Raw genomic sequence first — 12,722 nt, forward strand, 5'->3', positions numbered from 1 at the left:
TCCCCCTGCCCGCAACTTTCTGGGACATGTCACAGGTCCCAGAAGGTTGCGGGTCCATTCACAAAGCACGGAGCAACTCGCACATGCATTATGGGCAGCCATTGTGTGAATTCGCAAGGATAGAGGGCTGGCTGCCCACAGTTAACAAGCTATCGCTGGGGACGGAAGACCGGTGAAGAAACCGGCCTAGGTGAGGAAGGCACTGGATCCCCGGAGAGGTGAGTGTCTGTTAATTAAAAGTCAGACAGTTTTTGTACCTGCTGACTTTTAATTTTTCAACACATGGCTGAAGTATCTTTTTAACAGAGCAAATACAGCAGTTTTCTATATAGAAAACTGCCACAGATTCCTGCCAGGTGCAACCTTATCGCATGGGATGTGAGCTGTCAGCACACAGCTCACATCCCTCTCTCTGCCAGTACAGTCACTGTACTACATTAGCAAACCTGCAGGTTTAACAGCCCTCCTCCTTCCTCAACTCTGAGCTGACCAAGGTGATGGGGGCAGTGTAGAGATCAGAGCATGCAGCTCCAGCTCTACTGTTCTCTGTGCTGTATCAGAAACAGCCACAGAACAGAGAACTGGTCGCTCCTAATTAATAATAGGGCCTGGCGCCCTTTTGTTATGGAGGAGTAGCATCTGCTCCACTTTTATATTTAGAAGAGTGGTGCAAATATTGTAGTCACACGACTCTGTTAATTCCCCCAATACAGTGGAACCTTGCTTAAAGAGTAACGCAGTTAATGAGCGTTTGGAAAGACAAGCATCTTTTTTTTTTAAATCCGGACTCGGTTGGCAAGCGTTGTCTCGCAAAACAAGCAGAATTCAAGCTAATGTGCACAGGCACACTCCATTGTTGTCAATATCAGGAAAGCTACGCTAAGAAATGCAATGCAGCCATTGCCGGAGTGCATGTAGCCTGCAAAGTGGCAATTGATAAAGCAAGAATTTCATCTTTAAAAATGTCTATGGTTTATGATAGACAGTGCTATAGCAAAGAGGAAAGAAAAATTAAGAGTTTACCTTTACTTTAATGAACTCAGAAAATATGCAATGTGAAAGTCACATCAAAAATTCTGCTCAGGGAAACGTTTGCAGACAAGTCAAGATGCGCACACAGTGAAAATATACTGTATTGCCCCTTTAATGGCTGCACAAGGGACTGTCATTCAGTACGCTCCTGCTCTCCTCCTTGATAAAAGTAATAAAGGTTGTAGGATGCACAGACAGTGGCTGGATCAGCTGGGAATATATTGCTTTACATTGCGATGCAGTATTTCATTACACATGGTTGTAATATGACAGCATCATACGTAACACATATTCCCCCCCCAGGGAGTGATGACAGTATGGAAACAGCAAGGAACAGGAGTCTGCATACATTTAGCTCTGGATCGTTATGATTCTTGCATACTGATCCATCATCTCTCTCTTTCTCTGTCATTGACAATTACTGCCTTTAAGCTTTTTAGCAGCAGATAAAAAAAACTCCAAAGATTAATAATACAGCTCACATAAAAGTTTAATGGCAATGGACAGTTAATACTGCGCGGATACAGACATTTGTGCACTCCCACCCCAATGTCTTGAGTAGCTAAGATATGGTTGAAGGGTGGTTTCCACCTTCAGGTGACTTTGAAGCATATGCTCATAGATGAAAAAAGGAAAATTGATGCAGTAGCAAATTTACATATATACCTAACTTTCTAGATATCCTTATATATTTTAGTAGACATATATCCTTAAGGTTGAAGTTTTAATCTGCCTATATTTTCCTTTCCCTGGCTCCCCCCCTCTTTCCTCATCAACGTGCTAATGAAATAATAATAAAAAAAAGTTTCCATTTTTCTTGCATACCTTACAGTAATGCACCGTACACACGATCAGACATTCCGACAACAAAATTCTTGGATTTTTTTCTGACGGATTTGGCTCAAACTTGTCTTGCATACATATGGTCACACAAAGTTGGTCGGAAATTGCAAACTTCAAGAATACGGTGACGTACAACATGTATAACGAGCTGAGAAAAATTAAGTTCAATAGCCAGTGCGGCTCTTCTGCTTGATTCCGAGCATGCGTGGAACTTTGTGCGTCGGAATTGTGTACACACGATCGGAACCACATCTCAAATTTTGTGCGACGGAAATTCCGATGGAAAATGTCTGATGGAGCCTACACACAAAGCTCCCATTGAACATTTTTCGTTGGAAGATTAGACCGTGTGTACGGGGCATAAGTAACGCCGACATGGGATGCTGAGCTTTCAAGATAAAAAAAAAGACTGAAACCCAGTAAATGAAAAAGAGGCGAGCCAGGCACAGACAGGGAGGGAAGGTCTGGATCAGTTTTTTTCCCGAACTGTGGCCCTTGGGCCAGTTGTGGCCTTTTGGAGAAATATATATGGAAGGTAATAATTTTACTATTTTGTGTGCCACATCCAAAATTGTAAACCAAGAATTATAGCACTCCTAGTGGTGGACTTTTTAGGCATGTGCAATAAGTATCAAGTATATAGAGTACAAAGAAATGTTTTTTATTGAAATATTATTATAAGAAAAACGTATAAAACAAGGAATGCATAAATACACTGATAATCTGTATACACACTAATTGCTTAGAATACCCTACGCGTTTCAGAGAGTCTGAATCTCCTTCTTCAGGGGAAGGTATAGAGTAAGGAAAAGGTCTATTGGAAAAAGATACATACATATATTATACGCATGCTAATATTTTCGTATACACTTACATATTCAAAATAGTGTGTTAAATTAGCATTCCATGAAACTTGTAATTAAAAACAAGATGGGAAGACAGAATGGATATTACAGATGGCTTTTTTCCCTTTGAGGAACTCCTAATGTGGTCCCCCAGCAGAGATATTGATAAGAGACCAACCCCCTAGTGCAGGTGGGCAGATGGAAAAAACCCCGGGAGAGCACTGGGGCAAAGCAGTCGGTCCTGTAAAGGATAAGAAAAGGGCGTGTTTTAATCCCATCGAGAATTTTTTTTTAGCAGAAAAACACCCGGCACACTAAGCCGCCCAGGCTATCTAACCTGTGGCGGCATTGCGGGAGGGCACAGTCACAAATGTCATCTGTGACTGCACTCCCACCAGACATGCGCAGTCCATTGGGAGAAGCCTACGGTGTCGGCGGCGGAGTGGGCGTGGCCTCGTTCTGCCCGTGCGTGTGCAGGCGTGCCCTGGACGGGGCGTCATGCACATCACTCGGGGGGCAGACACTCATTCGGTCACCTCTCCCCATCCATCAGCTGCTGAAATTTGTTGCACCAGCTGATTGGAGAGGGGCCATTATAAAGAGACTCATCCACTGTCCGTTCGGCATCCTTCACATTTGGATGCTGGGCGCCATGACGGACGGTTGGATGGACATAGTTTAAAGGTAGCTCCTCTTGGCTAATTTAAAGCAACAACATAGTATAATTTTTTTATTTATTTTTTTGGCATTATCTTCATCAATGAGGTTTTTTATTGGAAATTTATGGATTGAACATTATATCTAATTGATTATATTAATGAATCATGCTAACTATATCAATTGATTACATTAACTACATTATAATATCAATCAGGGGGCGTGACCGGAAGCCGACCTTGATGGCAGCTTAGCTCTTCTGCTATCCTCCAGCCTGCGCTAATAGGCACCATCGGGGACAATCTAAACCCATCCCATGGGTAAATCCAGGACCACCTGCTCATCCACAGCCCGGGGATTATTTGTACACCCACCTGGTTCAGCCACGGACCTCCTTCTGCCGACGGAACTGCCGCTCGGCGGAGCCTCCAAAATGGCGCTGGACGCCGCTGCAGCTCCATCCCCAATCCCATCTACGGCTCCACTGCCGCTGCACACTCAGCAACAAGGCCCTGAGGATCACCGGACCACTCAAAGGGACTCCGCGGACCCCACTACCTCCGGTGCGGTGAGTCTGGCACACAGCCGTGCATACCAGACGGCCCCTCATCTAGGCCAGAAGCTTGTCATGCCGCCTCCCTCCTCCCTGCAGCATGAGGCCACAATTACAGGAGGGATGACTCACCCACACATCCCTGCTCGCCCGGAGGCTCCACAACCAGGCCTGCAGTCTGCTATGCTGGGACCCCCCTCCCCACAGCACATGAATGCTCTATCTGGAATGGGGGGCCCTCAACTAGACTCTGCACACCAGGGGGCTCCACACATAGGCCGGAATCCTGCCATGCCGAGTCCCCCCCCCCCCGCAATACACGCAGTGCTCGGGCGCATTTCCCTGCCTGCTGAGGACAGCCTCAGACCCCTGCATTCCTGCCATGGATACAGGATCCCCTGCATTCTCTGATCTTTCAGCAGACTTCCCAGCCTTACCACCCCCTGGATGTCCATTGGGCTGGATACCTCAGGAGCCTGGGGGGTCACAAAGGGATACCAACTACACGGACGTTGCACCACCACCCCCCAAGGCCCAAAGACTTTCACAGGCCCTCGGGACAACCTACCCATCTCATATGTGCAAAAAGTATGTCTCGCCGCTCAATCCCCTCGCGGAGTGGGACCGAAGGGAACCTCACCACCACCACCTCACACACCCTCATGGGAGGGGACGTGGGACTCACCACCCAGGCCCACTTACTTGGCTCAAAGAGAAGATGTCCTGCAACCCCAGCCTCTACCGCCTCGCTTGAACTTACCACAGCAGGTACAGGGGGCAGCCCAGGCCTTCCCTATACACCCACAGTGGCAGTCATACCTACAAGCAATGCCTACTAAAGAGGACTTTAAGCAGCTAATCGAGGATGTAAAGTCCACATGCCGTTCGGAAATACAAATGCTTCAATCGGGCCTCAAACCCCTAGCAGATAGGGTGGAAATGGCCGAGGAGGAAATTCAAGAAACCAAAATTGCAGTCCATAGGGTCCAACTACAGGGAGCTGATCACCGTACTTTGCTACGGAACATGCAACGACACATAGAAGACCTAGACAATAGGGGGCGCAGGAACAACATCAGAGTAAGAGGTATCCCAGAAGCCAAAGGCCCCGAGGACAAATCATCTTACAGGACATGTTTAACAACCTTTTGGGGGAACCCGCCACTAAGCACATTGAAATGAACAGAGCTCTAAAAACGCCTCTTAAAACTCCAGAGACATCTGTAGGATTAACTCCTTTCCCCTGAAAGAGGATATAATGTGGCAAGAATGCCTGGCCCGCAAAGTGACCTTTAAAGACTCCCAAGTGCAACTCTTCCCCCGATCTCTCATGGATTACCCTGCAAAAGCGCAGACTCCTCCAACCCCTACTCCACACTCTGTAAGACGAAAATATCACTTACCATTGAGGATTCCCCTTCAGCCTCACAGCCAAGCACTAAGGCAAATGAGCTATTTTGAGATACCCGGAGAACATACATGCTTTTTGCGAGGAACTGGGAGTTCATACTCCCGACTGCCGGCTACACCACCCCCACCGTCCACGACAAAGACCCAGAACAGAGAGGTGTCCCAGAAAATCGCCAAACATAGAAATAGCTGAACCAACCTAATACCCTCCCTTTCTTGATTACCAAAGAAGCGTCTGGCTTCCTGACGACTTGTGGACTAGTTCCTGGACATTCCCTAGCTACTAGTCCCCCCCTTGTGCCCCAGTTTTTTATTCCCCAGTTTTTTCAGTATGTGCTGGTCTTCTAGGAGACCCGAGAGAGCAGGTACATCCCTGCCTGCACACCCCCCCTGGTTATACTACCACAGTTCACAGAGTTTTACATTTACAGTCCCATATGACTGGGATTGGACTCCCCTGCAGCCGCCTGACCTGGCCCTCGGGCCATAGGTTGGGTGACTCCCTGGGACTCCGTTTAGACCTGGGTATTTTACCCCCACAAGGTCGATCAATGCTATGTGTTTTGATGTTTTACTGTTTATTGAGTACTACCTGTTCTTTCTTTTTCTTCTCTAACTCCATTCCCTTCTTCTCTCTTCATCACCGTGGTGGAGCGCACAGCGACACTGAAAGTATTCATCTGGTCCTCCCCCTGGGGATAACACATGCCTGGCTCCTGGAGGTCTTCACCGGCTCTCGACATCAGGTCAGAACCCCCCCTTCCGACATGACACCATGGCTAAGATTCTATCCCTGAACGTTCATGGCTTAAACTCCAATAAGAAGCGACACTTGGCACTAAGGGAGTTCAGACAATCGGGAGCAGATATTATTTTCATCCAAGAGACGCACTTTGACAAGGGGGGGTCCTTCGCCTCCAGACACTTCCCCCCAAATATATCATTCCTCGGGTCCTCATAAACGGACAGGAGTGGCTATTCTTATTAAACACGGCGCCCCCTTCACCTACCTTGACAACTATAGTGATCCCCATGACGGCCTCCTTATTCTTAAGGGTACGTGGCAAACTCAAAGAATAACCCTCTGCACCTTATACGCTCCAAATGTCCAACAACATAGATTCCTTTCTAAAGTACTGACCCGCCTTTTTAAATCTGATCATAGCTACCTGGTGGTGGGAGGGGATTTTAATCTGGCCCACTTGGCACCCGCAGATCGTCTTGTGGCGACTCCCCGGGCATCTTCGGCTAGAGCCCTTAGGGACTCTAAGCTCTTCCGCCAACTCACTAGACGATACGGGCTCTTCGATGCCTGGTGAGCTCTCCACCCAGGGGATCAGCAGTACACGTTTTTCTCAGTCCCCCATCAGATGCACTCTCGCATTGACTATCTCTTCGTCAATAATCCTACACTCAGATTAACATGCAGAGTACAGATTCTCCCAATCTCCTGGTCGGACCATGCCTCACTCTCAATTGCCCTGGACTTAGGTCCCCCCACAGTCAGACCCTGCAATTGGAGACTAAACACCTTTCTCCTACAGCACCCCCCCCCTCAAAATCAGAACTAGTCTCCACTCTAAAGCACTATTTTTCTGAAAACAACACACCTGACATTTCCCTCTCCAGAAAGCCGTTATCCGCGGTAGATGTATGGCACTGTCTTCTGCCATGAAGAAGGATGCCATCGCTACAAAGCTCAGCACTGAAAAATAACTTAGAGTCCTAGAATTACAACTACAAACATCCCCGACCCTGAAGCTCCTAAAAAAAAAATCACAAACCTACGTATGACACTAAACGATTTGACACTCGGCCGGGTAGAGAAGGCACTCCTTAGGATAAAACAGGCATACTACGACAAAGGTAATAAGGTTCACTCCCTCTTAGCGAAGAAACTGTGAGATAGCTCCCATCTGTCCACTCCTCATAAGATCAAGAATAAACTCAAAAATTTTCTATCTCACCCTAAAGATATTGCTAACACATTTGCAGAATTATATACAGAACTCTACAACAACCATGATATTCCTAGCGAACCCCTATCCCCAGACATCTCCCAACGTATGCAACAATACCTGGCAGGGAGTGCCATGCCCCAGATCCAGGAATCAGATCTCTAAACGCACCGATTACGGAAAAAGAAATTGAACTGACCATTAAATCTTTACCAGCCCATAAATCCCCAGGCCCGGATGGTCTGCCCTATGAATACTATAAATCCCTCCTTCCCCTCCTACTCCCTTACATGTGCAAACTCTTTAATGCTTTCTTACAAGACTCCCCTATCCCATTGGACATGCAACATTCCTTTATCACCTTAATCCCCAAGCCAGACAAAGATCCCATTCTTTGTGCCAACTATAGGCCCATAGCGCTATTAAATGTGGACCTAAAAATCTTCATAAAAATGCTTTCCATATTATTGAATATGGTCCTCCCCTCCTTCATCCACAAGGACCAAGTGGGCTTTGTCCCTCTCCGCCAAGCAGGGGATAACACCAGGAAGGTGATCGACTTGGTTGATGTGGCGAATAGGGAAGGCTCGCCGTCCATGCTTCTTAAGCCGCGTACACACGGGCGGACTGTATGGCCAACTTAGTCCGTCAGACAATCTGACGGACAGTCCGTCCTACTTTCGAAATGAACGGACTTGACCACACACAATGCACAAACAGTCCGTTGAAAGCTTGCGCGATGACGTGTACAGCACGTACGACGGGACTAGAAATAGGACGTCCAATACACAGCAATGCAACCTTCGGCCATGTAAATCCTTTCTGAGCATGCGCCATACTTAGTCCGTCCAACTAGCCTACTCACGAGCGGATTGTCCGCTGAAACCAAAGTCTGACGGACAATATTACGGAAATTCCGAAATACTTAGTCCGCCAGACTGCACGCTGAAAAAGTCCGCTGAAGCCCACACACGAGCGGACTGTCCGCTGAAATGTGTTTCGACGGACTAAGTTGGACAGACAGTCGGCCCCTGTGTACGCGGCTTTAGCCTGGACGCCAAAAAGGCCTTTGATTGATTAGGCTGGCCTTTCCGGTTTGCCACCCTAAGGCACATTGGGTTGGGAGGACCATTTATGCAAGCAATACGACACCTCTACTCCAACCCCTCCTCCTAAGTTAGGACCCCCTTCGCAATCTCCCCTCCATTTTCTGTCTCTAATGGTACCTGACAGGGTTGTTCACTGTCACCCTTACGATTTGCCCTATGTGTAGAACCCCTAGCAGCATCCATCCGACAAAACCCAGCTGTAAGTGGAATACCGGTTAGGGGCAAAGAATTTAAGATCTCACTATTTGCGGATGACATCATCCTCACCCTGACACAGCCTAGAATTTCCCTCCCTAATCTGCACAAAGAACTTGACCGATACGGCGCCCTCTCGGGTTATAAAATCAACACATCTAAATTGGAGGCCCTCCCAATTAACATTCCAACCTCAGAGGTTGCACACCTGCAATCCAACTTCTCTTACAACTAGAAATCCACCTCCCTGAAATACTTAGGAATACACATCACCCCAAACCACTCATTTACCTCCCTTTACCAGGCGAGCTTTCCCCCCTCTTTAGCTCAATAAGGACTCTACTCCTACAATGGCAGAAACATCATATCTCCCTCCTAGGCAGGATAGCCTCGGTAAAGATGACGATCCTCCCAAAACTTCTCTACCTCTTTCTAACACTGCCCATTCCCGTACCTTACAATCATTTGAGAAGACTACAAGCGGATCTACTTAAGTTCACATGGAGTCACAAACGTCATAGAATACCCCAATCGGTAATGACGGCATCGCTCCTGGATGGGGGCCTTGCTTTCCCCAACCTTATTAATTATTACCAAGGAGTCCAACTGCATGCAGTTGCTTCATGGTACACCCAAAGATCCTATAATAGGTGGTCAGAAATTGAAAAAATATGGCTGGCCCCAACTCACCCTAACAGCTTGCTCTGGAGTGCGAGTGCAGAGGCCCCCCTGAACGTTTATTGGGTTGTCTATGCTGCAACTCCTCTTGCGCAAGATTTCCAAGACGCATAAGCTGTCACCTGAGACATCACTTCTAACCTCATTTGTCTGTAATCCCAAGGTCCCAGACAGTCTAACCCACCAAATGTTTTATCCATGGGCCTTGCGAAACCTCTTCCACTTTGGGACCCTGGTAGATCCCAGGTCACGCAAGCTACTGCCATATGCCGATTTCCAGGCCAAGTTTGACCCACCTCACCAAACGTTTTATAGCTACTTACAAATATGCCACTTTTCCCTGACAATCTTACCCCGACCTACCATTTTCCCCTCCATCTCCTTTTGAAAATGTAATCCTTGCAGGCACGGCCCAAAAAGGATTGATCTCAGACATCTACAAAATAATAAATGCCTTTCCTGTGGAATCTAAAGGTAAACATGCATATATGCTCAAATGGGAAAAGGCCCTCGTTGAGGAAATTCACATGGAACAGTGACCCCTGATGTCCTCCACGCCATCTACCGCTCAACCTCCAGCTGTTGTTTCCGCTGCCTATCGGACAAAGGCACACTTTTCCATATTTACTGGAGTTGTCCACTGATTGTCCCCTTCTATAAGGAGGTCCAACAGCTACTAGCCCACCTCCTGGACATACAATTTCCTAGGTATACCCTACCCACAACTGTCCGCAGCCCAAAAGAAACTTTCCTGACATATCTTAACAGCGGTACGCTGTCTTATCGCCCTAAACTGGAAAAAGAAACACCCTCCTACCCCTGGCGCCCTACACGCTAGAATCAAGGATGTGGAGCTGATGGAGAAGATGACTGCCAGGAAGCAGGACAGTCTGGAGGCGTATGACAAAGTGTGGAATCCTTGGAATCTCCAGGAGGACCGGATCTGATCAGACGAGCGGGAACACCTTGGTGATGAACTCTCTTTACCTCTTCTTTCCCCCTTCTCTTCTCTTTTCTCAAATTCTCTGAGAGTATTCTTGTGACTCTCGTTCCTGTGCAAACACAGCCTCTGGTGATTATATGCTATCTGGACATAGGTTCCTTGTTTTCAAACTAATAAAAAATGGTTTAGTTGACAGTGACCAGGGAAGAACTTAATGATTGTAGATAGGATTGTCTATGCTGGTTTAGACTTGTTGTTTTTCTCATCTCTCTTTTTTTTTTTGTCCTTCTTAAGGGAACAAATATATACTGTATACTCCTGATACTTTCTTGTCTCAAGTGTATTGCAAATATATTGAATAAAACGTTATTTGAAGAAAAGAAAAAATCAATCAACAATTTTTTTTATTAAAAAACGTATCGTTTTGACATTATATTATATGAATTAATTATATTAAATATATCAATTTGGCCTTTTATTAAAATATTCATGGATTTAATGTCACATGGATTTGATCTTATCCTGATGTCATATAATTTAGTTGTTATACAGAGCCGTCAGGTTACGACCTTAATGGCTAGTTTATACATATTAGATAAAATATAAATATACCCCAATAATAATTATATAAATATTTTTAGGGGCTGCCTTTATTTGCCAGTATTACTACCATGATATCTACTATTTTTCAGGTATGAAATCTTCTAATTAATTCTATACACCTTTTGTTGATAACATTTTTATTTTTTTCCAAGAAAAAAAAATTTTTTCATGCTCAAAATCGCATGGGGAAGGAAAAAAATTATTTTTTCTTTTCTCGATGGGATTAAAACACGCCCTTTTCTTATTCTTTACAGGACCTACTGCTTTCCCCCCAGTGCTCTCCCGGGGTTTTTTCCATCTGCCCACCTGCACTAGGGGGTTGGTCTCTTATCAACATCTTGCGGCTTTCTCGGCCATTTCTGCTGGGGCAACCACGTTAGGAGTTCCTCAAGGGGAAAATAGCCATCGGCAATATCCATCCTGCCTTCCGTCTTGTTTTTAATTACAAATTTCATGGAATGCTTATTTAACACACTATTTTGAATATGTAAGTGTATACGAAAATATTAGCATGCATATAATGTATGTATGTATGTATGTATGTATGTTTGTTTTTTATTTTTTTCTAATATATATTCTATCTTTTTCCAATAGACCTTTTCTATACTCTATACCTACCCCTGAAGAAGGAGATTCAGACTTTCCGAAATGCGTAGATTATTTTCTTATAATACCATTTCAATAAAAAAAATTCTTTGTACTCTATATACTTGATACTTATTGTATGTGCCTAAAAAGTCCACCACTAGGGGTGCTCTAATTCTTAGTTGTGGCCTTTTGTCTTTATCTGGTCCTTGGGGTATTATTCCTCCTACAGATACAAGGCATTATTCCGACATCAACAGTGGAACATTATTCCTTCTGCTGACACCAACGGTGGAGCATTATTCCTTCCACTGACTCCAACGTTGGGGTACTATTCCTCCCACTGATACTAACGTTGGGGGACGTTGCCTCCCACTGACACCAACGATGGGGCAACGTTCCTCCCACAGATAGCAACAATGAGGCACTATTTGTCCAACTGACATCAATGATGGGACACTTTGCCTTTCACTGACACCAACAATAGAGCACTGTGAATCCCATGGATACCAACAATGAGGAACTATTCCTCCAACTGACACCAGTGATAGGGCACTATGCCTCCCACGGATGCCAACAATGAGGAACTGTTCCTCTAACTGACACAGCACTATGCCTCCCACCGATACCAACATTGAGGCACTATTCCATGCACCTAATACCACTTATTGGGCATTATTCCTCCTGCTACTGACCTCAGGCACTATGTAATTTTTTTTTATTCCCATTGACCAAGCCTCTAAGCATAGGTGTGTGCAGCCTATTCCATTAGGGTGTGCACCCCAAAGCTCAAATTAGTGCCTTTCTCTGCAGTCTTAGCTGTACTGGACAGTGAATGAATGGGTGCTGAAAGTGCTCTGTGCTGAGCCACTTCCTGTTCATTCACAAACTCAAGCATAGTAAACACATTTTACTGTGCATCCGTTATGATTTACTACAGTGAGTGTGTTCACTGTGTTCATGTAGAAAAGGAAGGGGTTGTTAAAAGACATATTGATAAGCCCCTTCCCCCCCGCCTTCCATCCTGAAACATCTCCTGCAGAAGCCAGGGGGAGAGGAGAGGAAAAGAGGGAAAACAGGAACGCTGAATTGGGGGGGGCACAACACGGGGGAAAGCCCGGGCAGTGGAGGGAATCGGCACAGCACAGAGTGATTGCGGTGTGCCCAGGCCCACTTGGCACACTCCCTGCACACCACTAAGCCTGTGGTGTCTCCTACTCCCACTGATGCTGGGGCATTTTCTGCTCCCATTGGCCACAGTCCAGCACCCCTAAAGTCTGAAGGACACTAAACAGGCCCTTTGTTTAGGAA

This window comes from Lithobates pipiens, unplaced genomic scaffold, assembly GCF_037356315.1.
Source record: "Lithobates pipiens isolate NorthernLeopardFrog02 unplaced genomic scaffold, aLitPip1_a1.2 Scaffold_28, whole genome shotgun sequence".
NCBI lineage: Eukaryota > Metazoa > Chordata > Amphibia > Anura > Ranidae > Lithobates > Lithobates pipiens.